General features: G+C 43.9%; 1 protein-coding gene across 3 annotated transcripts in view; it reads right to left on the bottom strand.

Annotated features, from left to right (window-relative positions):
* Positions 1-17,827, bottom strand: part of LOC101950295 (interferon-induced very large GTPase 1) — a 34,952-nt gene extending 17,125 nt beyond the window's left edge. For all 3 annotated transcript variants that reach the window (XR_010599305.1, XM_065587366.1, XM_065587365.1), the window contains exon 1: positions 17,749-17,827. The gene's annotated coding sequence lies outside the window, so the exon portion shown is untranslated. The remainder of the gene's footprint in view (positions 1-17,748) is intronic.
* Between the last annotated feature and the right edge of the window lie 4,574 nt (positions 17,828-22,401).

Here is a 22,401-nt window from a genome sequence, read left to right as displayed (position 1 = left end):
TTAGGCTGCAACCTTAATTCTGGCATTTCCTAACTTTTTAGTGGGTGACTCTGCAACCTTAATACTGTTCTTTTAGCAGAGGCTTTCTGTGTGTAATCTCCTAGCAAATTGAAAAACAGCAATTCTATTATATGGAATCATAGTGGCATCTACATGGTTCATCAGCAGGGTTGGAACCTTTAGATCCATCGAACAGACCCCTGCCTGTGAGCTAACTGAAAACTGAGAGCAACAGCAGGTCCTCCCCTACTCTGTGGGCCAGCCCTAGAAGGAAACAAAACACATTTCACCAGTGGGTTCCCCGGGTTATTTGCAGACAGCAGAGGAAGGGTGAGTCTCAGGAATCTTGGGGTCCAGTCCAGGCTCTGGAGGGGCGTGTGCTCTACTGGGCACAGAATCAAATTCTTCTTCCATCCCCCACAAGCTCAACTCCTTTTGTCCTGTCCCTTACAGCCTGTATGTGTCCCAGTCCTGTCTCTTCCCCCACCCAGCTCCTTGTGCCATTTTCCTCACCTGCCCAGTCCCAGGCTCCACGCCTCATGATTGTCATCCCAGGCCCAGTCTCCTCGCCCAGCCTCTCCCAGTGTCCCCATCCTCATTCTTGACTCCTCAGCCAATCGGTGTCTCCCCTTCAAACTCCCCATTCTTCAGTTGTTGTTCCCCCCCTTCCATCATTCCCTTCCCGACACTGGCTTCCAGTCCCAGTCTCCTCACCAAGTCTCATTCTGCCCCCTTCCCTGTGGATCCTTGTTCCAGTCTCCTACCTTCCCAGCTCATGTCCCAACCTCATTGCCCAGCTATTGCTAGTTCCCTGTCCACATCCTGGCTCCTCTTTGGATCTATCACCATTCCTCCTCTGGTTCCCAATCCCCCTCCTCTTGCCCAGCCGGTCCCAGGCCCTCCTGCTCCCCCAGCTCTCAGTCCCAGTCTCCCTGCCCATTCAGTCCCAGGCTACTCCACAACCCGAGTTTCATTCTCCTTGGCGAGCCAGTCCCAGTCTCTCCCTCCCACCCAACTCCCAGTCCCAGGTTCTCTGCAGTCCTCATCACTCAAGCTCATTTTCTCAACCTACTCCCCCCACATCCCTATTCCAGTTTTTATCTTGTCTACATTTGATTCAGGCTTCCTTCTCCTCCAGCCTGCCTTTGCACCAGCTGGGGAGCCTTGAGAGCCCAGGAGAAAGAGGCTCCTTGCCCTCAGTTTCTGTGCTCAGCCCGGAGGATCCAGAAGCAGCAATTTCAGGAAAACTCCTGCTTGGCCCCTGCAGCCCCCGGCCGTCCCATGCTTAGTGCAGATGGCAGCTTGGGATAATGTCACTGCAAAGCTCCAGCCAGTCTCTACTGAGAACGAAGATTTTTCAGCGGCTTCTGACTTGACCAAATTTGGGAGACATTTCACCGGGGTGGCAAGAGGCTCATCCTTGCTGCCAGGCTGAACCCCTGGCCAAATGTCAAGTTCTTGCTCCCAAGCCTGGGGCCACTGGAGCTTCTCAAAGAAAAGGCTGGACAGTGTTTTAACAAGGGCAGTACAAAGTATTTCCCCCAAACCTGTTCTAGGCAATGGGTGAAGTATTTTAGATGAAACTTGCCAAAACTGAGCCCAGTGCTGACACCCGGTGTGGAAAGTTTCAGCCCAAACTGTTAAAGTTTAGCAAAGTGAAAAGCAACCGACAACAGGGCTCTTTCAATGGAAATCTTGGGCATCTTAGCTAAGGGCATCCTACCTGTGCTATCTGTAAGACTAGAGTGTATTGTGTTCTAATCTCCTTAGTCCTACCAGCCAGCTTGTGAGTATGGTCTCCCCTTCCCCATGGAATCCGCCAGCCTGTTCTAACACCAGATCCTCCTCACCATTAGCATCCTGACCTACAACCTGCTGCTGGACCCAAATGCCCCCTCTTTGCACTGCCTGATCTGGTCTGATCTGATGTTCCCAAAATCCAAAACCATACTCTCTGCTTTGCTCTGTACTTGCTCCCCTCTTTCCTCACTCACAGAACAGTGACTCTGCAAGGCTACTGATACAGCAAAGGCTCAACTTTGGTAGTTAACCAATAACTTGCCCCTGATTTCCTGTAAACCACAGTATGAACAGAAAGGGTAATCAATATCATCACTGGCTGGGCAAAGTTCTGACCGAGCTGTCAGGTACCGTAACACCCTACAGAAGTAAGACAAAACTCAGGCTGGGTGGGACACAGCGGAGTATGGGATAGACTCGTAGTGGGATTTTCCTGGTTAAAATCAAAGGGGAAAAGTTAGTAATTTAGGCCCAGATCTGCAAAGGTATTTAGACTCTTAACTTTCACTGATTTAGGAGCCTAAACATCATTGAGGATCTGGGCCTTGCCATCTAAAGGAGACATTTTTTAATAACACTGCTCTACAGCCAAAATGCTTCTGAAATAAATGTAGTCAAACATTACTAATTCTGGGTCACTGAGAACGAAAATGATGCTTAAAATTGTTGATTGGCTCTAGTTTTCAAGATATGCTATTGGGTCAGTAGATACAACCCTTGACTTGAGAATGGTGGAGGATAAGTAAGTTATAAAGGGAAGGGATCTCAATTTAAACCAGAAATCACAAAAGCACAGTATAATCACTATGGTTAAGAAAGCCTATCATCTTTATTTTGGCTGCAAAATTGGAGATCAGGACAAGAGGTGGGCCCCACACATATGCTGCAACACTTGTGCAACAAATCTTGGCCAGTGGTTGAACAGGAAAAGGAAATCTATGCCTTTTGCAGTGCCAATGATTTGGAGAGAGCCAACAGATCATACCATCAATTGTTACTTCTGCATGGTGCCTCCAGTTGGGAAAGGTGTGTCAAAGAAGAAAAAGTGGACTGTGCATTATCCAAACATTCCATCAGCTATACGCCCAATACCCCACGGAGAAGGACTGCCGGTTCCTGATGCACCAGAATCATTCTCACTTGAGTCAGACGAGGAAGAGGAAGAGGATGAAACTTCTGGTCCTGAACCATCAGTGTCACAGGACCCATATTTTTTCCCATCCTCCTCCTCTGAATCACACCTCATAACACAAGGTGAACTGAATGGCCTTGTCAGGTATTTGGAACTACCCAAGAGTAAGGCAGACTTGTAGTGTTTGGCTCCAGACTACAGCAGTGGAATCTCCTAGCAGGTGATGTTAGGGTTTCCATGTTCTGTGACCATTAAAAGGATCTTGTCCCATTCTTCTTCATGGAAGGTGATCTTGTAGCCTGCAACAACATCGATGGTGTGATGGCAGCCCTCAACATCGTTTACAATCCAGATGAGTGGAGACTGTTCATTGATTCATCGAAGACGAGTCTTAAAGCTGTTTTACTGCATAATGGCAATGTTTTGCCATCAATTCCAGTTGGTCATGCAGTCCATATGAAGGAAACCTATGACAACATGAAACAACTTTTGAGGTGCATAAACTATGACCAACATCAGTGGCAGCTTTGTGGCGATTTGAAGGTTGTTGCTCTCTTGCTTGGTCTGCAGACTGGATACACAAAGTACTGCTGTTTTCTCTGTGAATGGGATGGTCGTGCAAGAGATTCCCACTACATCAAGAAAGATTGGCCACTCCGACAGTCATTGGAGCCTGGGAGGAAAAGTGTTTAGCATCCACCACTTGTTGAATCAAGGAAGATTTTGTTACCACCCTTACACATCAAGCTGGGTCTGATGAAGAACTTTGTCAAGGCCATTGACAAAACACAAGCAGCTTTCAAGTACCTCCATGGAAAATTTCCAAGGTTAAGTGAAGCTAAGATAAAGGAAGGTGTCTTTGTTGGTCCTCAGATTCGTGAACTTCTCGAGATGATGCATTTGACCATGCACTGCGTGGCAAGGAAAAGACGGCATGGAAAGCCTTCCAGTTAGTGGCAATACATTTTCTCGGAAACAACAAGGCAGACAACTACAGGTTGTTGGTGGAAAACCTCCTCAAGGCATACAAAAGCCTTGGTTGCAACATGTCACTAAAGATACATTTTTTGCACTCTCATCTAGATTTTTTTCCACCGAACTGCGGAGCAGTGAGCGACGAGCACGGCGAGCGATTTCACCAGGACATTGCAACAATGGAGAAACGCTATCAGGGCAAATGGAGCCCATCAATGCTTGCAGACTATTGCTGGACAGTGACAAGAGATGCTCCATTTAATGAATACAAGAAACAAGCCAAGAAGCGCCGAGTAGACACTGAATAGGACTAAACTATGTACATAATAGTTTTTTGCCTTTTGTTTCATAATACATTTTATTTATATAACCCTTTTGCTGATTTTTAAAGTGTTACATAAACAGGACAGGTGAAATATTATCATGTAAAGAAACCATAAACACATGAAAAGACCTAGGTTTACAATTTATGATTAAAACTCTACTACTATCTACACAATATACATAGACATCAAATGTCAAAACTTAAATATCTTAGAAACAGTAGCCAATCAGTTGTTTTAATTGTCATATTTGAATTCAGCACATCAAACTACATAATAAATAGCACATTTTATCTCTGAAGCAGACGACTTCTCCAAAATTGTAGACCAGTGTAATGTGTCCTAACAGAGAGAGCTGATTGATTGGCAGTGGAAATCTTCTATTGCTTGTTGCTCCTTTTCATGAAGTTCCCTAGGCACTGAGCAACCCACTGATCCTGGTCAGAGAATAGAAATTTATATTTCCTATAACATTCCATCTAACAGGAGAAGGGTTAAAACCTCTCAATTCACCCCTCAAAGCGCTGCAGCTTCTGTGGCAAAGAAGTCCAACGGAAATGTCAGACAGTAAACAAAGCGGTAGTCACGTGGACTTTTTAAAAACTATCCTAGGAAAGCTCAAATGATATTTCCACCACAAGCGTCTAATAAAATCAAGAATTGCATTTAGCATTATGTTTTAAACCAAACTACAAAAAAAAAAAAATCCTGTAGACCTAATAGTGAGCAGTAATCATTATTTATTATTTGTACTGTCTTTACACCTAGGAGCCCAGGACCAGAACCCATTGTGCTAGGTGCTGTACAAATAATTCTGTACCCTTCACAGGGTCCTTGCTGTACAATATTGCCCCAATTTCCGCCCTTTCTGGGGTCCCTAGGTATCATTTTTGGACACATGTGCCTTTATGGCACTGTCAGCCATTTTTTATGAGATTTGTTTTAATCTATTTAATTTCTCCTGATGAGAATTTCATATTTTAGAGGCGAAAGTTCTGTTGTGCATTCAGTACAAATCTAATCTAGCGAGTTGCACAATTTGTTGATTCTTAGGCCCAGCTGTACCCCTAATGAGAGAACGGCATATTAAGCTGCTGCCCGTGTATTGTGTTCACAGCAGCAGGGGAGTCAGAGCGATTTCTGTCTGCAGCAATTTGGTGGCATGTTGGGGATGTGTAGGGAGTGGGGACCAGAAGGGGTGTGTGTGCAGAAATAGGGATCACTAGGGGAGTTACAGACACCTGCTTTGTCCTTTACCTTCCCGTTACAGAACCCCACTCGTTATGTCCTCCCAGCATGACTGTGAACCATTGATAACTACTCTCTGGGAACGGTTTTCCAACCAGTTAAGCACCCACTTTATAGTAGCTCCAACTAGGTTATATTTCCTTAGTTTCTTAATGAGAAGGTCATGCGAGACAGTATCAAAAGTCTTACTAAAGTCAAGATATATCACATCTACCCCTTCCCCCTATCCATAAGGCTTATTACTCTTTCAAAAAAGCTCTTAGATTGGTTTGACATGATTTGTTTTTGACAAATCCATGCTGACTGTTACTTATCACCTTATTATCTTCTAGGTGTTTACAAATTGATTCCTTAATTATTTGCTCCATTATCTTACTTGGTACAGAAGTTAAGCTGACTGGTCTGTAATTTCCTGGGTTGTCCTTATTTCCCTTTTTATAGATAGGCACTATATGTGCTTTTTCCCAGTCTTCTGGAATCTCCCCTGTCTCCCATGACTTTCCAAAGATAATAGCTAATGGCTCAGATATCTCCTCAGCCAGTTCTTTGAGTATTCTAGGTTGCATTTCATCAGGCCCTCGTGACTTGAAGACATCTAACTTGTCCAAGTAACTTTTAACTAGTTATTTCTCTATTTTAGCATCTGAACCTACTCCATTTTCACTGGCATTTTCTATGGCAACCTTCTTGGTGAAAACCGAAACAAAGAAGTCATTTAGCACTTCTGCCATTTCCACATTTTCTGTTAGTTTCCCCCTATTCATTTACATAAGAACATAAGAATGTCCATACTAAGTCAGACCAAAGGCCCATTTAGCCCAGTATCCTGTCTTCCGACAGTGGCCAGTGCCAGGTGCCCCAGAGGGAATGAACAGAACAGGGAATCATCATGTGATCCATCCCCTGTCGCTCATTCCCAGCTTCTGGCAAACAGAGGCTAAGGACACCATCCCTGCCCATCCTGGTTTATAGCCATTGATGGACCTATCCTCCATGAATTTATCTAGTTCTTTTTTGAACCCTATTATGGTCTTGGCCTTCACAACATCCTCTGGCAAGGAGTTCCACAGGTTGACTGTGTGTTGTGTGAAGAAATACTTCCTTTTATTTGTTTTAAACCTGCTGCCTATTAATTTCATTTGGTGACCTCTAGTTCTTGTGTTATGAGAATTAGTAAACAACACTTCCTTATCTACTTTCTCTACACCAATCATAATTTTATAGACCTCAATCATATCTCCCTTAGCCATCTCTTTTCCAAGCTGAAAAGTCCCAGTCTTATTAATCTCTCCTCATACGGAAGCCGTTCCATACTCCTAACCATTTTTGTTGCCCTTTTCTGAACCTTTTCCAATTCCAATACATCTTTTTTGAGCTGGGGCGACCAGATCTGCACGCAGTATTTAAGATGTGGGCCTACCATAGATTTATATAGAGGCAACATGATATTTTCTGTCTTTTTATCTATCCCTTTCTTAATTATTCCCAGCATTCTGTTCACTTTTTTAACTGCTGCTGCACATTGAGTGGATGTTTTCAGAAACTATCCACAATGACTCCGAGATCTCTCTCTTGAGTAGTAACAGCTAATTTAGACCCCATTATTTTATATGTCTAGTTGGGATTATGTTTTTCAATGTGCATTACTTTGCATTTATTGACATTGAATTTCATCAGCCATTTTGTTGCCCAGTCACCCAGTTTTGAGAGATCATTTAGTAGCTCTTCGCAGTCTGTCTGGGTCTTAACTATCTTTAGTAATGTGAAAGAATAACAAAGTCTTCACTCTTAGGTTGGTTGCAACAATTCAGTTTATTCTCAAGCAATTGCATTAAGGAGGAGAGTGCACATGGACAGGGATTCTCCCTTCCTCACAGGTCTCCTAAAAATAAACAATCAGAGCAAGCTTTTATACCTTTTGGTTACATATAACAATGAGCAACAGTTGCATTTTGTTTATACATATGTCATCCTGATATCTTACTTTTCTCGTTAATTTCTGCTAAAGTCTACATTCCATTCTTATCTAACTCAAGGTTAAAACAGTATCTCTCACAGTTCCTTCCCACTCACTTTTTCACTCGCCCAGGCCTTCAAGTCTCGCATTGTTAAAGTTAGTGTTAGCCTGACTTTCTTAGCCTAACTCTTGCTCCTATGTTCAGATTCCCTTTATCTCTTTCTCCACTTCCACAGTAATTTTGTATCATCTGCAAATTTTGCCACCTCACTATTTACCCCTTTTTCCAGATCATTGATGAATATGTTGAATAGGACTGGTCCCAGTACAGATCCCTGGGGGACACCACTATTTACCTTTCTCCGGTCTGAAAACTGTAACAGGCCTACCCTGTCTTTGGTCTTGGTCTTCCTCTTGCTTCTAATGTATTTGTAGAATGTTTTTTTGTTACCTTTTATGTCTCTAGCTAGTTTGATCTTGTTTTGTGCCTTTGCCTTTCTAATTTTGTCCTTATATACTTTTGTTATTCGTGTATATTCCTCCTTTGTAATTTGACCTTGTTTCCATTTTTTGTAGGGCTCTTTTTTGAGTTTCAGATCACTGAAGATCTCCTGGTTAAGCCAGGGTGGTCTCTTGTCAGACTTCCTATCTTCCCTATGCAGTGGGATAGTTTGCTCTTGTGCCCTTAATAATGTCTCTTTGAAAAACTGTCAATTCTCTTGAACTGTTTTTCCCCTTAGACTTGCTTCCCATGGGATCTTACCTACCAACTCCCTGAGTTTGCTAAATTCTGCCTTCTTAAAATCCATTGTCTTTATTTTGCTGTTTTCTCTCCTACCATTCCTTAGAATCATGAACTCTATCATTTCATGATCACTTTCACCCAAGCTGCTTTCCACTTTCAAATTCTCAACCAGTTCCTCCCTATTTGTCAAAATCAAGTTTTGAACAGCCTCCCCCCTAGTAGCTGTCTCCACCTTCTGAAATAAAAAGTTGTCTCCAATACATTCCAAGAACTTTTTGGATAATCTGTGCCCTGCTGTGTTATTTTCCCAACAGATGTCTGAGTAAATCCTAGTCAAGCACCCCCTGTTGGCCATTCATTAGAATGCTGTGAGGAAATCCAAGCCCCTGGATCCCTGGGTGTTTTAAGCCGCTCTGGTTCTCAGCAGGCTACAGCACTGTTTCCTCCCTTGGCCTCTCTGGCACATTTCCTGGGCAGTGACTCTCAGCCTGTATGGAGCCCCTCAGCCCTCCTGCCTAGGCCCTAAGGGCCAGCACTGACCCCCAAGGTATCTCAGTAGCTTAAACACACCCTCTCCCAGAATCCCACCAGAAATGTGAGCCTTCTGGGATACCATTTAACTCAGGAGGCACATGGTAATTGCACAGATTCTAAAACCTTCATGGTTCTTTACTTAATTACATGAAGCTCAGAGATAACAGCTCATACGGAGAAAATAAAACATCCTAGACACAATCCCCCTCACTCTCTCACCCTTCCCTTGGGGATCATGTGTGTTCAGTCGGTCAGTCTGCGTCCTTCCCCTCCCCCATTTGCTGTAGGGCAACTGACAATTTACCCTCTCATGAATCATTCACTCTTTGAGGAACCTCTTGTGGATGTGCGGTCTTACAGGGCCAGCTGACCCAGGTCAGTCCTCAGTTTACCATCTATATGTCGTTTTGTGGAGTTTGTATGATGAACACAACTGACCGTGACCATAGTCCTTCCACATCAGCACAAGTACACATAGAGCTCATGGTTAAACATTCAAAGTACATAGTCAAGTCAACATCCAAATGCAATGTCAGCTCTCTCTTGGTAATGTTCCATATGGCTTGTCTGATATTAAGAGAACCCTTCTTGCAGAATCCTCCAGCAAATTCAAACTCACCAAACTTTACCACACTCATGCCAACCACAGTGATTCCTAGTAATTCAGCCCCATCCTGACAGTAGCACCTAGTGGTTGAAGTCTGAGTGTTGGCACTTGCACCTATTAGCCAGGATGGGCAGGGATGTGCTGGCCGTCACTTCCCGCAGCTCCCATTGGCTGGGAATGTCAAACTGCAGACACTGGGAGCTGCGGGGGGCTGAGCCTGCGGACGGTCAATGTAAACAAAATGTCTCATGGCCCGCCAACAGATTACCCTGATGGGCCACGTGCCGAAGGTTGCCGAGCCCTGCACTAGATAATAGTGACAATAATGTAATTAAATTTAACATCCTTGGGGAAAGGTGGAAAGGGGAAGAGGCATTTTGTTTTTTTAAAAAAAGGAATTATACAAAAACGAGAAAGCTAGTTAAATGGAAACTGAAAGCAACAGTCACAAGACCAAAGACAGGGTAGGCCCACTGCTTAGTGAAGAGGGAGAAACAGTAACAGGAAACTTGGAAATGGCAGAGATGCTTAATGACTTCTTTGTTTCGGTCTTCACCGAGAAGTCTGAAGGAATGTCTAACATAGTGAATGCTAATGGGAAGGGGGTAGGTTTAGCAGATAAAATAAAAAAAGAAGAAGTTAAAAATCACTTAGAAAAGTTAGATGCCTGCAAGTCACCAGGGCCGGATGAAATGCATCCTAGAATACTCAAGGAGCTAATGGAGGAGGTATCTGAGCCTCTAGCTATTATCTTTGGAAAATCATGGGAGATGGGAGAGATTCCAGAAGACTGGAAAAGGGCAAATATAGTGCCCATCTATAAAAAGGGAAATAAAAACAACCCAGGAAACTACAGACCAGTTAGTTTAACTTCTGTGCCAGGGAAGATAATGGAGCAAGTAATTAAGGAAATCATCTGCAAACACTTGGAAGGTGGTAAGGTGATAGGGAACAGCCAGCATGGATTTGTGAAGAATAAATCATGTCAAACCAATCTGATAGCTTTCTTTGATAGGATAACGAGTCTTGTGGATAAGGGAGAAGCTGTGGATGTGGTATACCTAGACTTTAGTAAGGCATTTGATACGGTCTCGCATGATATTCTTATCGATAAACTAGGCAAATACAATTTAGATGGGGCTACTATAACATGGGTGCATAACTGGCTGGATAACCGTACTCAGAGAGTTGTTATTAATGGTTCCCAATCCTGCTGGAAAGGCGTAACGAGTGGGGTTCCGCAGGGGTCTGTTTTGGGACCGTCTCTGTTCAATATCTTCATTAACGACTTAGATATTGGCATAGAAAGTACGCTTATTAAGTTTGCGGATGATACCAAACTGGGAGGGATTGCAACTGCTTTGGAGGACAGGATCATAATTCAAAATGATCTGGACAAATTGGAGAAATGGTCTGAGGTAAACAGGATGAAGTTTAACAAAGACAAATGCAAAGTGCTCCACTTAGGAAGAAAAAATCAGTTTCACACATACAGAATGGGAAGAGACTCTCTAGGAAGGAGTACGGCAGAAAGGGATCTAGGGGTTATAGTGGACCACAAGCTAAATATGAGTCAACAGTGTGATGCTGTTGCAAAAAAAGCAAACATGATTCTGGGATGTATTAACAGATGTGTTGTGAGCAAGACACGAGAAGTCATTCTTCCGCTCTACTTTGCTCTGGTTAGGCCTCAGCTGGAGTATTGTGTCCAGTTCTGGGCACCGCATTTCAAGAAAGATGTGGAGAAATTGGAGAGGGTCCAGAGAAGAGCAACATGAATGATTAAAGGTCTTGAGAACATGACCTATGAAGGAAGGCTGAAAGAATTGGGTTTGTTTAGTCTGGAAAAGAGAAGACTGCGAGGGGACATGATAGCAGTTTTCAGGTATCTAAAAGGGTGTCATAAGGAGGAGGGAGAAAACTTGTTCACCTTAGCTTCTAAGGATAGAACAAGAAGCAATGGGCTTAAACTGCAGCAAGGGAGGTTTAGGTTGGACATTAGGAAAAAGTTCCTGTCAGGGTGGTTAAACACTGGAATAAATTGCCTAGGGAGGTTGTGGAATCTCCATCTCTGGAGATATTTAAGAGTAGGTTAGATAAATGTCTATCAGGGATGGTCTAGACAGTATTTGGTCCTGCCGTGCGGGCAGGAGACTGGACTCGATGACCTCTCGAGGTCCCTTCCAGTCCTAGAATCTATGAATCTATGAATAAGAGTGAGATGCCTGGGTCAGTGTTGCACTGGGAGCTCATGTTCAGCTGACTGGGCCAAAAGAAATCTGATGAGGTTCAACAAGGACAAGTACATACTACAGATGTCAAACTAACAGGCCTGTAGTTACCCGGATCACTTTTTTTTCCTTTCTTAAAAATAGGAACTATGATAGCAATTCTCCAGTCGTACGGTACAACCCCTGAGTTTACAGATTCATTAAAAATTCTTGCTAATGGGTTTGCAATTTCATGTGCCAGTTCCTTTCATATTCTTGGATGAAGATTATCTGGGCCCCCCGATTTAGCCCCATTAAGCTGTTTGAGTTTCTCTTCTACCTCGGATATGGTAATATCTACCTCCATATCCTCATTCCCATTTGTCATGCTACCATTATCCCTAAGCTCCTCATTAGCCTCATTAAAGACTGAGGCAAAGTATTTGTTTAGATATTGGGCCATGCCTAGATTATCCTTAACCTCCACTCCAGCCTCAGTGTTTAGTGGTCCCACTCAGTGGTAGCATATGACAGAACAAGGAGCAATGGTCTCAAGTTGCAGTGGGGGAGATCTAGGCTGGATATTCAGAAACACTATTTCACTAGGAGGGTGGTGAAGCACTGGAATGGGTTACGTAGGGAGGTGGTGGAATCTCCTTCTGTAGAGGTTTCTAAGGCCCGGCTTGACAAAGCCCTGGCTGGGATGATTTAGTTGGGATTGGTACTGCTTTGAGCAGGGGGTTGGACTAGATGACCTCCTGAGGTCCCTTCCAACCCTGCTATTCTATGATTCTATGATTGTCCACCATAACCCTGAAATCTTTTTCACAGTCACTGCTTCCTGGGATATAGACCCACATCCTATTCAATGCATATTTTTCAATTTGACTATAACAGGGTTCAAAAAAGAACTAGATAAATTCATGGAGGATAGGCCCATCAATGGCTATAAGCCAGGACGGGCAGGGATGGTGTCCCTAGCCTCTGTTTGCCAGAAGCTGGGAATGGGCGACAGGGGATGGATCCCTTGATGATTCCCTGTTCTGTTCATTCCCTCTGAAACATCTGCCATTGGCCACTGCCAGCAGACAGGATACTGGGCTAGATGGATCTTTGGTCTGACCCAGTGTGGCTGCTCTTATGTTCTTAACTTTTTAAAAATACCATAATAGAGTCTCAAATTTAATGTATAGCCTAAATTAAAAAAGAAGAAGAAGAAGAAGAAGAAGTAAAAGGACAAAAAAATGCCACCGTGGCTAAACATCAGAGAAAAAGAGGCAGTTAGAGACAAAAAGGCATCCTTTACAAATTGGGACTTAAATCCTACTGAGGAAAATAGAAAGAAGCATAAACTCTGGCGAATTAGGCAGGCCAGAAAAGAATTTGAAGAGCAACTAGCAAAAGACAAAAACTAACAGCAATTTTTTTAACATACATAAGGATCAGAAGCCTGCCAAACAATCACGGGGCCAGTGGATGATAGAAGTGCTAAAGGAGCACTCAAGGAAGACAAGGCCATTGTGAAGAAGCTAAATGAATTCTTTGCATTGGTCTTCACTGCAGAGGATGTGAGGGAGATTCCCAAACCTGAGCCATTTATTATGTGACAAATCTGAGGAATTGTCTCAGATTGAGGTGCCAATAGAGGATTGGAACAAATCAATACATTAAATAGTAGTAAATCACCAGGACCAGATAGTATTCACCCAACAGTTCTGAAGGAACTCAAATATGAATTTGCAAAACTACTAACTGTGGTACATAACCTGTCACTTAAATCAGCCTCTGTACCAGATGCGAGGAAGATAGCTAATGTGGCACTGATTTTTCAAGAAAACTCCAAAGGCAATCCTGGCAATTACAGGCTGGTAAATCTAAAGAACAGAATTATCAGACACCTAGATGAGCATGATTTATTGGGAAAGAGTCAACACAGCTTTTGTAAAGGGGAATCATGCCTCACCAATCTATTAGAATTATTTGAGGGGGTCAACAAGCACGTGGACAAGAGCGACCCAATGGATATAGTGTTCTTAGATTTTCAGAAAGACTGTGACAAAATCCTTCACCAAAAGTTCTTAATCAAAGTGAGCTGTCATGGGATAAGGGGGAAGGTCCTCTCATGGGTCAGTAACTGGTTTAAAAATGTGAAACAAAGGGTAGGGATAAATGGTCAGTTTTCAGAATGGTGAGAGGTAAATAGCAGGGTCCCCCAATGACGTGTATGGAACCAGTGCTGTCCAACGTATTCATAAATGATCTGGAAAAAGGGGTAAACAGTGAGGTGGCAAAATTTGCAGATGTTACAAAATTACTCAAGATAGTTAAGTCCAAAGCAGATTGCAAAGAGCTACAAAGGGATCTCACAAAACTGGGTGACTGACAGCAAAATAGCAGATGAAATTCAATGTTGATAAATGCAAGGTAATGCACATTGTAAAACAGAATCCCAACTATACATACAAAATGATGGACTCTAAATTAGCTATTACCACTCAATAAGAAGATCTTGGGGGTTTTGTGGATAGTTCTCTGAAAACATCCACTCAATGTGCAGCAGCAGTCAAAAAAGCGAACAGAATGTTGGGAATCATTAAGAAAGGGATAGATAATAAGACAGAAAATATCATATTGCCACTATATAAATCCATAGTACACCCACACCTTGAATACTATGTGCAGTTCTGGTCACCCCATCTCAGAAAAGATATATTAGAATTGGGAAAGGTACAGAGAAAGGCAACAAAAATGATTAAGAGTATGGAACAATTTCCATATGAGTAGAGATTAAAAATACTGGGACAATTCAGCTTGGAAAAGAGACGACTAAGGGGAGATATGATAGAGGTCTATATAATTGTGAATGGTGTGGTGAAAATGAATAGAGAAATGTTATTTACTCCTTCACATAACACAAGAACGAGGAGTCACCCAATGAAATTAATAGGCGGCAAGGTTAAAACACCAAGGAAGTATTTCTTCACACAATGCACAATCAACCTGTGGAACTTGTTGCCAAAGGATGTTGTGAAGGCCAAAACTATAACAGGGTTCAAAAAAGAACTAGATAAATTCATGGAGGATAAGTCCATTAATGGCTATTAGTCAAGATGGTCAGGGATGCAATCCAATGCTCTTGGGTGTCCCTGGGCCTCTGAAACCCAGAAGCTGGGAATGGGCAACAAGGGATGGATCACTCGATAATTCTTCTGTTCTGTTCATTAAGAACATAAGAACAGCCGTACTGGGTCAGACCAAAGGTCCATCTAGCCCAGTATCCTGTCTACCGACAGTGGCCAATGCCAGGTGCCCCAGAGGGAGTGGACCAACAGGCAATGATCAAGTGATCTCTCTCCTGCCATCCATCTCCACCCTCTGGCAAACAGAGGCTAGGGACACCGTTCCTTACCCATCCTGGCTAATAGCTATTAATGGACTTAACCACCATGAATTTATCCAGTTCTCTTTTAAACTCTGTTATAGTCCTAGCCTTCACAACCTCCTCAGGTAAGGAGTTCCACAAGTTGACTGTGCGCTGCGTGAAGAAGAACTTCCTTTTATTTGTTTAAACCTGCTGCCTATTAATTTCATTTGGTGACCCCTAGTTCTTGTATTATGGGAATAAGTAAATAACTTTTCCTTATCCACTTTCTCCACATCACTCATGATTTTATATAACTCTATCATATCCCCCCTTCGTCTCCTCTTCTCCAAGCTGAAAAGTCCTAGCCTCTTTAATCTCTCCTCATATGGGACCCGTTCCAAACCCCTAATCATTTTAGTTGACCTTTTCTGAACCTTTTCTAGTGCCAGTATATCTTTTTTGAGATGAGGAGACCACATCTGTACGCAGCATTCGAGATGTGGGCATACCATTGATTTATGTAAGGGCAATAATATATTCTCAGTCTTATTCTCTATCCCCTTTTTAATGATTCCTAACATCTTGTTTGCTTTTCTGACTGCCTCTGCACACTGCGTGGACGTCTTCAGAGAACTATCCACGATGACGCCAAGATCTTTTTCCTGACTTGTTGTAGCTAAATTAGCCCCCATCATATTGTATGTATAGTTGGGGTTATTTTTTCCAATGTGCATTACTTTACATTTATCCACATTAAATTTCAGGGTCAAATGATTTCCTCAACACAAATCATGCAGTTGGAAGCAACCTACGTGTGTTGAACAGATAAATCCTCATCCATAGAATGCAGTAGTAGATGGGCATATACACTTCTACCTCGATAGAACGCTGTCCTCGGGAGCCAAAAAAATCTTACCATGTTATAGGTGAAACCGCGTTATATCGAACTTGCTTTGATCCACTGGAGTGTGCGTGTGTGACGTTATGAGTGTAATATAATAGCTCATTGAAAGATGACAGGGCCAGAAAGAGTTAATTAACTCACAGACTGACCTGACATGGCCGAACTTTAAAGACTGATTAGGAAGATATATAAATGAATAGAGCTTTGAAATGCAGCCGGCATTGTTAGAGATAGAAGGGTAGGTGTTTGCTCAGGTCTTGTGATGTAAGCAAACAAGTCTTGTCTATTGCTATAACTTTAATTCAAAGATCAAAAAGGAATATTAACATTTATGATGATACTTGAGGGAAATAGTATTATTGTCTCTATGTCTCTTTGAAGGTTGTGGTAACCTGTATCGGAACTGTTTAATGGATAAATTACCCTGTGCTAATTGCCAGGATGTTTGGGAGAAGGAGAGTTGAGCCTATTGTTTTCTCAGGCTGAAAGGCTGCTGGAAATGTATAAAAACCTTGGGACACGATCCTGCTTCATCTCAGATCTGCTTTGGGTTTCAAGACAGGGAAACCTTAAGCCCTAAGGATTGAGATCCCCAGTCACTGACTGGAGTCACCCTGAATATGGACATTGTACTATAATCTATGGACTATTTCTAAAGGGACTTTTGGCAACTACAAGCTCATCTCTGCCATGTATCTGAACCTCAAGAATTGAATTCAATTCTGTCTGTAGATTGATCTTTTAACCAAACACTCTCTCTCTTTTCTTTTTTTCATAAATTTTAGCTTAGTTAATAAGAATTGTCTCTAAGCATGTATTTTGGGTAAGTTCTAAGTTATAATTGGACCTGGGTATGTGGCTGACCCTTTGGGATTGGAAGAATCTTTTCTTTTCTATGATGAGATCAGATTTTCAGTAATCATCATCGTATCTGACAGGTGTGTCTGGCCGGAGGCCTGAGGCTGGGCACTTTAAGGGAACTGCGTTGTTTGGACTCTGAGTCACCAGTGAGGTCCTATAGAAGCTGTTCTGTGCTGGTTGGTAAATCTAAATATTGGAATATCCACCAAAAGGGCATCCTTTAAAAATTGGGCTGGATGCGACCCCCAGGCCGTATTTCGCCCACCCCTGTGCCAGCTAGTTCTGATACGAGGGGCCCCCCACTGTTAGCATCCCTGACCGACAGCCTGCTCCTGAACCCAGGTGTCCCCCTTTGCCCGACCAGATAGTCTCTGAACTCTGATCTTCCCATTGTCCCTGCTGGTCAGCTGCTGAACCCAGGTCACTGCTCTCTATTACACAGCACACTGGGGTGATTCTAATAGTTTTCTTCTCTAATTTCCCTCAGGTCACCCATTACCAGCAAACCAACAGGAAAGTGGATAACTCTGTGCTAAGTGTTGCCTGATGTAGGGAAAGCCCCAGCACCCCAGAACCATTAGTGCAGTAGGAAAAACAAAGGTGGGTAGAAAACAGATTGCAAAACACAGAGAGACAGATCAGTCAGAACCCTCAGCACTGTTGAAAACCCCCCTAGGCATCTATCTGCATCTTTAGGCATCTCAATACCTTTGAAAAGCTGTCCCCAGGAGCTTAGCAGTACTCAGAAAAGATCTGGGTGTTATTCTGGATGATAACTTCCAGCGTTACACTAGCAGGGGTTTTAAAAACAAACGTTTGGAAGGGACAAGACCCTCCTATGTCAAGGCAGGAGCCAACCTCTAACTGCCTCGCTGGGGAGTAAGAAGAAATTTACGCTAGAGGTTATCCCATAATTAACTGCTCACTTCTTTCATCTTCCTCTGGAGCATCTACTGGCCACTGTCAGAGGCAGGACACCGGACGGGGTGGATCACTGTTCTCATCTAAATCCTGCCTGGGGAACCCACATCTTGCAGGGTGTCCACAATATGTGAGAATTCCTACATTCCTAAAAGCCAGCACAGTACCTTAATTCACCAACGTTTTCCAGCTCTCTGCTCTGCTCTGTACTTGCTCCGCTCTTTCCTCATTCGCAAACCGGTGACTCTGCAAGGCTATTTATACAGCAAAGTTTCAGTTGCAGTTTTGGTAGCAGTAACTTCCCCTGATTTCTTGTAAATCAGTGTTTTTTAGAAAGGGTGAAAAATGTAATCTGTTGGCTAAGCAAAGTTCTGACCAGAGTGTCAGGTTAGTCATGTAACACCAGGCAAAGTGAGACCTGGCAGGGTCTGGGCCAGATACTTAGCAGGACTTTCCTGTTTAAAATTGAATGGAAAAAAGGTTGTAACTTAACATCACAGAAAGACGTATGTTTCATAATGCGTTCTAATAGTGAGAGCCTATTGGGCAGCTCTGTGAATATTTTGTTGCTCCTTGACTCTTTTCAGGCTGTCGTCTATGCATGGAACAGTCTCCTTATCCTTTATCTCTGGGTAACCTTTTCTACAAACACAAATTCCACTACCATCTCCATGCTGATGACTCACAGATCTACCTCCCTACTCCAGAGCGGTCTCCTTCCATCCAAACAAAATTTTGGTCTGGCCCTCTGACATCTTGTGATGTCTAGCCATCAGCTGAATCTCAACACAGCTAAAACAGAGCTCTTTCTTGTGACATTTGGTTCTTCTCGTGGTGTGGCATTTTGAGAGTTTGTTCCAACATCCTATAGTCACTTACTGGCCTGTGTTACTTCCGTGTCCTGCTGATCAGGTCTCAGCAGAGTGTATTTCACGGTCATCCAAGTCCATGTTTATGTATTGAGTTCATGAGTGAATGGATTGGTGGTTTCTTTGCAATACACCACTACCCCGATATAACACGACCTGATATAACACGAATTCAGATATAACACGGTAAAGCAGTGTTCCGGGGGGGGGGGAGGGGGGGCTGCACACTGTGACAGTGCTGCCCGTGGGAGCCAGCTGAGGTCACTCAATCAGGGTGAACTGCAAACAAAATGGGGCAGACAAACCACAAACGCTGGTGGATATTCCAATATTTAGATTTACCAACCAGCACAGAACAGCTTCTATAGCACCTCACTGGTTACTCAGAAGTCCAAACAAGGCAGTTCCCTTAAAGTGCCCAGCCTCAGGCCTCCGGCCAGACACACCTGTCAGATACGATGATGATTACTGAAAATCTTATCTCATCATAGAAAAGAAAAGATTCTTCCAATCCCAAAGGGTCATTCACATACCCAGGTCCAATTATAACTTAGAACTTACCCAAAATACATGCTTAGAGACAATTCTTATTAACTAAGCTAAAATTTATGAAAAAAAGAAAAGAGAGAGAGTGTTTGGTTAAAAGATCAATATACAGACAGAATTGAATTCAATTCTTGAGGTTCAGATACATGGCAGAAATGAGCTTGTAGTTGCCAAAAGTCCCTTTAGAAATAGTCCATAGATTATAGTACAATGTCCATATTCAGGGTGACTCCAGTCAGTGACTGGGGATCTCAATCCTTATGGCTTAAGGTTTCCCTGTCTTGAAACCCAAAGCAGATCTGAGATAAGCAGGATCGTGTCCCAAGGTTTTTATACATTTCCAGCAGCCTTTCAGCCTGAGAAAACAATAGGCTCAACTCTCCTTCTCCCAAACATCCTGGCAATTAGCACAGGGTCATTTATCCATTAAACAGTTCCGATACAGGTTACCACAACCTTCAAAGAGACATAGAGACAATAATACTATTTCCCTCAAGTATCATCATAAATGTTAATATTCCTTTTTGATCTTTGAATTAAAGTTATAGCAATAGACAAGACTTGTTTGCTTACATCACAAGACCTGAGCAAACACCTACCCTTCTATCTCTAACAATGCAGACTTGCATTTCAAAGCTCTATTCATTTATATATCTTCCTAATCAGTCTTTAAAGTTCGGCCATGTCAGGTCAGTCTGTGAGTTAATTAACTCTTTCTGGCTCTGTCATCTTTCAATGAGCTATTATATTACACTCATAACGTCACACACGCACACTCCGGTTGATCAAAGCAAGTTCGATATAACGCGGTTTCACCTATAATGTGGTAAGATGTTTTTGGCTCCCGAGGACAGCGTTCTATCGAGGTAGAAGTGTATATGCCCATCTACTACTGCATTCTATGGATGAGGATTTATCTGTTCAACACACGTAGGTTGCTTCCAACTGCATGATTTGTGTTGAGGAAATCATTTGACCCTGACAAGGATTCTGGGTTGTAGTTCTGGGGGGTCTTAAGCTTGTCAATTGTAGTAGGCTTTGTCCTTTGCCTGTGTCCCTGTTCCCCATTCCCTATTCCTTGTTCCCATTTCCCTGCCAGCAAACATGATTCCAACTTCCTTTTCCCCCCACTTTGTTTGACCCCAGTTTCTATAGTAATGTGCTCAGCTGGACTTAAGACCCTGAGGGGGGAAAAGGACACTGCCAAACTTACTTGGGGGCATGGGTCTTTCACTCGTGGTCTGTGTTGTGAATCCTGTTTGTGGGGTTTCCCCAACATAATGCTGCATTGTTTCCCTCCTTTATTAAAAGAATTTTGCTACACTCAGACTCAGTGCTTGCGAGAGGGGAAGTATTGCCTCTTAAAGGCGCCTGGAGGGGTGGTATGTAATTGTCCCAGGTCACTGGGTGGGGGCTCGAGCCGGTTTTGCATTGCGTTATTGAAACGGAACCCCTAGATACAGAACCCGGCCCTTGTTGCTGCCAACTCAGACGGGCCAACTCAGAAGGATTACACTTGGATGAGAATTTATTGGTTCAACACATGAAGGTTGCTTCCAACTGCATGATGTGCTCTGAGGAAATCATTTGACCCTGACAGGGTATCTGGGCTGTAGTTCTGGGTGGTGTTTAGCTTGTCGGTTGTAGTAGGCTTTGTCCTTTGCGCATCTCTCTTCCTTTCTTGTCTGTTACTCTTTCCACTGCTGCCGGCTATAGGAATGCTTGGGCTACAGGCACCAAGACATTCAGGCATCTTGATGTCTAGTGTTGTACTGGGTTGCTATCAGGGCCTTTTGTGGCCGTGTTTCTCCATTCGGGAATAGTTTGCCATAGGCTTCTTTTGCTTTTTTCAGTCTTACCTGCTGATCCTGCTTTTCCATTTGACTGGCCATGGTACAGTGATGTGGTGTGACTGATTTGATTTTCCACCCCTAGACAAATTGCACAAACTCACCGCAAGTAAGCTGGGTCTCTTGCCTGAAACTGCACAGGTTGGGATACCATGCCGGCCGAAACGCTTCATTGCTTTGTCTGTGATGGTTGCTGCTGTAGTGTCTGATCATTCATGCTGTAGCAAAGAGGGAGAGCATGGGGGCCTGGTGCCCTGAGGCCTGAAGCAGAGGCTGTGAACCAAAGTGCGCCCATGTATTAAAGCAGATGTTTACAAGTTCACTGTCCAATCTATGACCTTGGCAAAATGTTGCTAATGTTGCCGAAACACAGGCACCCCTAAGGTTGAGGGGCATTTTTAGCATCCAGCCAGGTGCCCAAGCCACTGCCAATCATTGGGATAAACTATCCATTATTCTGCTCATTGCATTTAGAAGGCCTTTGTACCAGCCTTAGCATAACTAAGGCAAAGCCGGGAGGAAGGGGCAATCATGAGGAGTGGGCCTGAGTGCATCATCCCTGATATGCTGGGGTAAGTGTCTGTGAAAAACAGGAAGTCTGTCTGTATTTGACTTCTGGTTTGTATGTGAGCCTGCCTACCCCCCACCCTAGCCATGCTGACAGCTAAGAAAACTAGGCCTCAATCCCACTTCCTGGGATAGCTGCCTGGGGAGGGAAGTTCCAAAGAACTGCCCCTTTCCTCCCCCATGCAGAAGGGGGGGGCGCTTGACTCCGTTGCTTGTGCCCAGGACAGTGGGTAGGAGGCTGCTGAAGGGGACTGGGGCTCTCCTGTGAGTCACCAGTGCGGGTGTCCTGTTCTAGAGATGAGCATTTCTTGGAAGAGCCTTGTGCCTTCTCCCGCTCCAGGAATAACCAGCTCGGGAGTATTCTGTCCCTGAATCTGTGAGCTGCAGGAAAGTGGGGTTTGCTGCCTGCTTGAATGGCAGGTAGGGTTGACAGGTGTCTGGTTTTAGGCCGGAATGCCCGGTTGAAAAGTGACCCGGGTGGCTCTGGTCAGCACCACCAACCGGGCCATTAAAAGTCTGGTCAGTGGTGCTGTGGGTCTAAGGCAGGCTAGTCCCTACCAGACCTGGCACTGGGCTGCGCCCTGGAAGCAGCTGCCACGTCCAGCTCCTAGGCAAGGGGGCCACGGGGCTCCTCATGCTGCCCCCGTCCCAACCACTGGCTCCGTACTCTCATTGGCTGGGGACCATGGCCAATCGGAGCTGGGGGGGGTGGTTCCTGCGGGCGAGAGCAGCGCGCGGATCCCCGTGTCCCTTCCCAGTTCTGACACCGCAGAGCATTTACCCTGCGTCCCACTACCCGGCTCTGATGCCTCAGAGCATTTACCCCAAATCCCCCTTCCCAGCTATGATGCCGTGGAGCCTTACCTGTGTCCCTGTTCCCCATTCCCTATTCCTTGTTCCCATTCTCCCCCCCCCAGCAAAAAAGATTCCAACTTCCTTTCCCCCCCTTTCTGTTTGACCCCAGTTTCTATAGTAATGTGCTCAGCTA

This window comes from Chrysemys picta, chromosome 3, assembly GCF_011386835.1.
Source record: "Chrysemys picta bellii isolate R12L10 chromosome 3, ASM1138683v2, whole genome shotgun sequence".
Taxonomy (NCBI): domain Eukaryota; kingdom Metazoa; phylum Chordata; order Testudines; family Emydidae; genus Chrysemys; species Chrysemys picta.
This window is presented reverse-complemented; position numbering and strand designations above follow the sequence as displayed.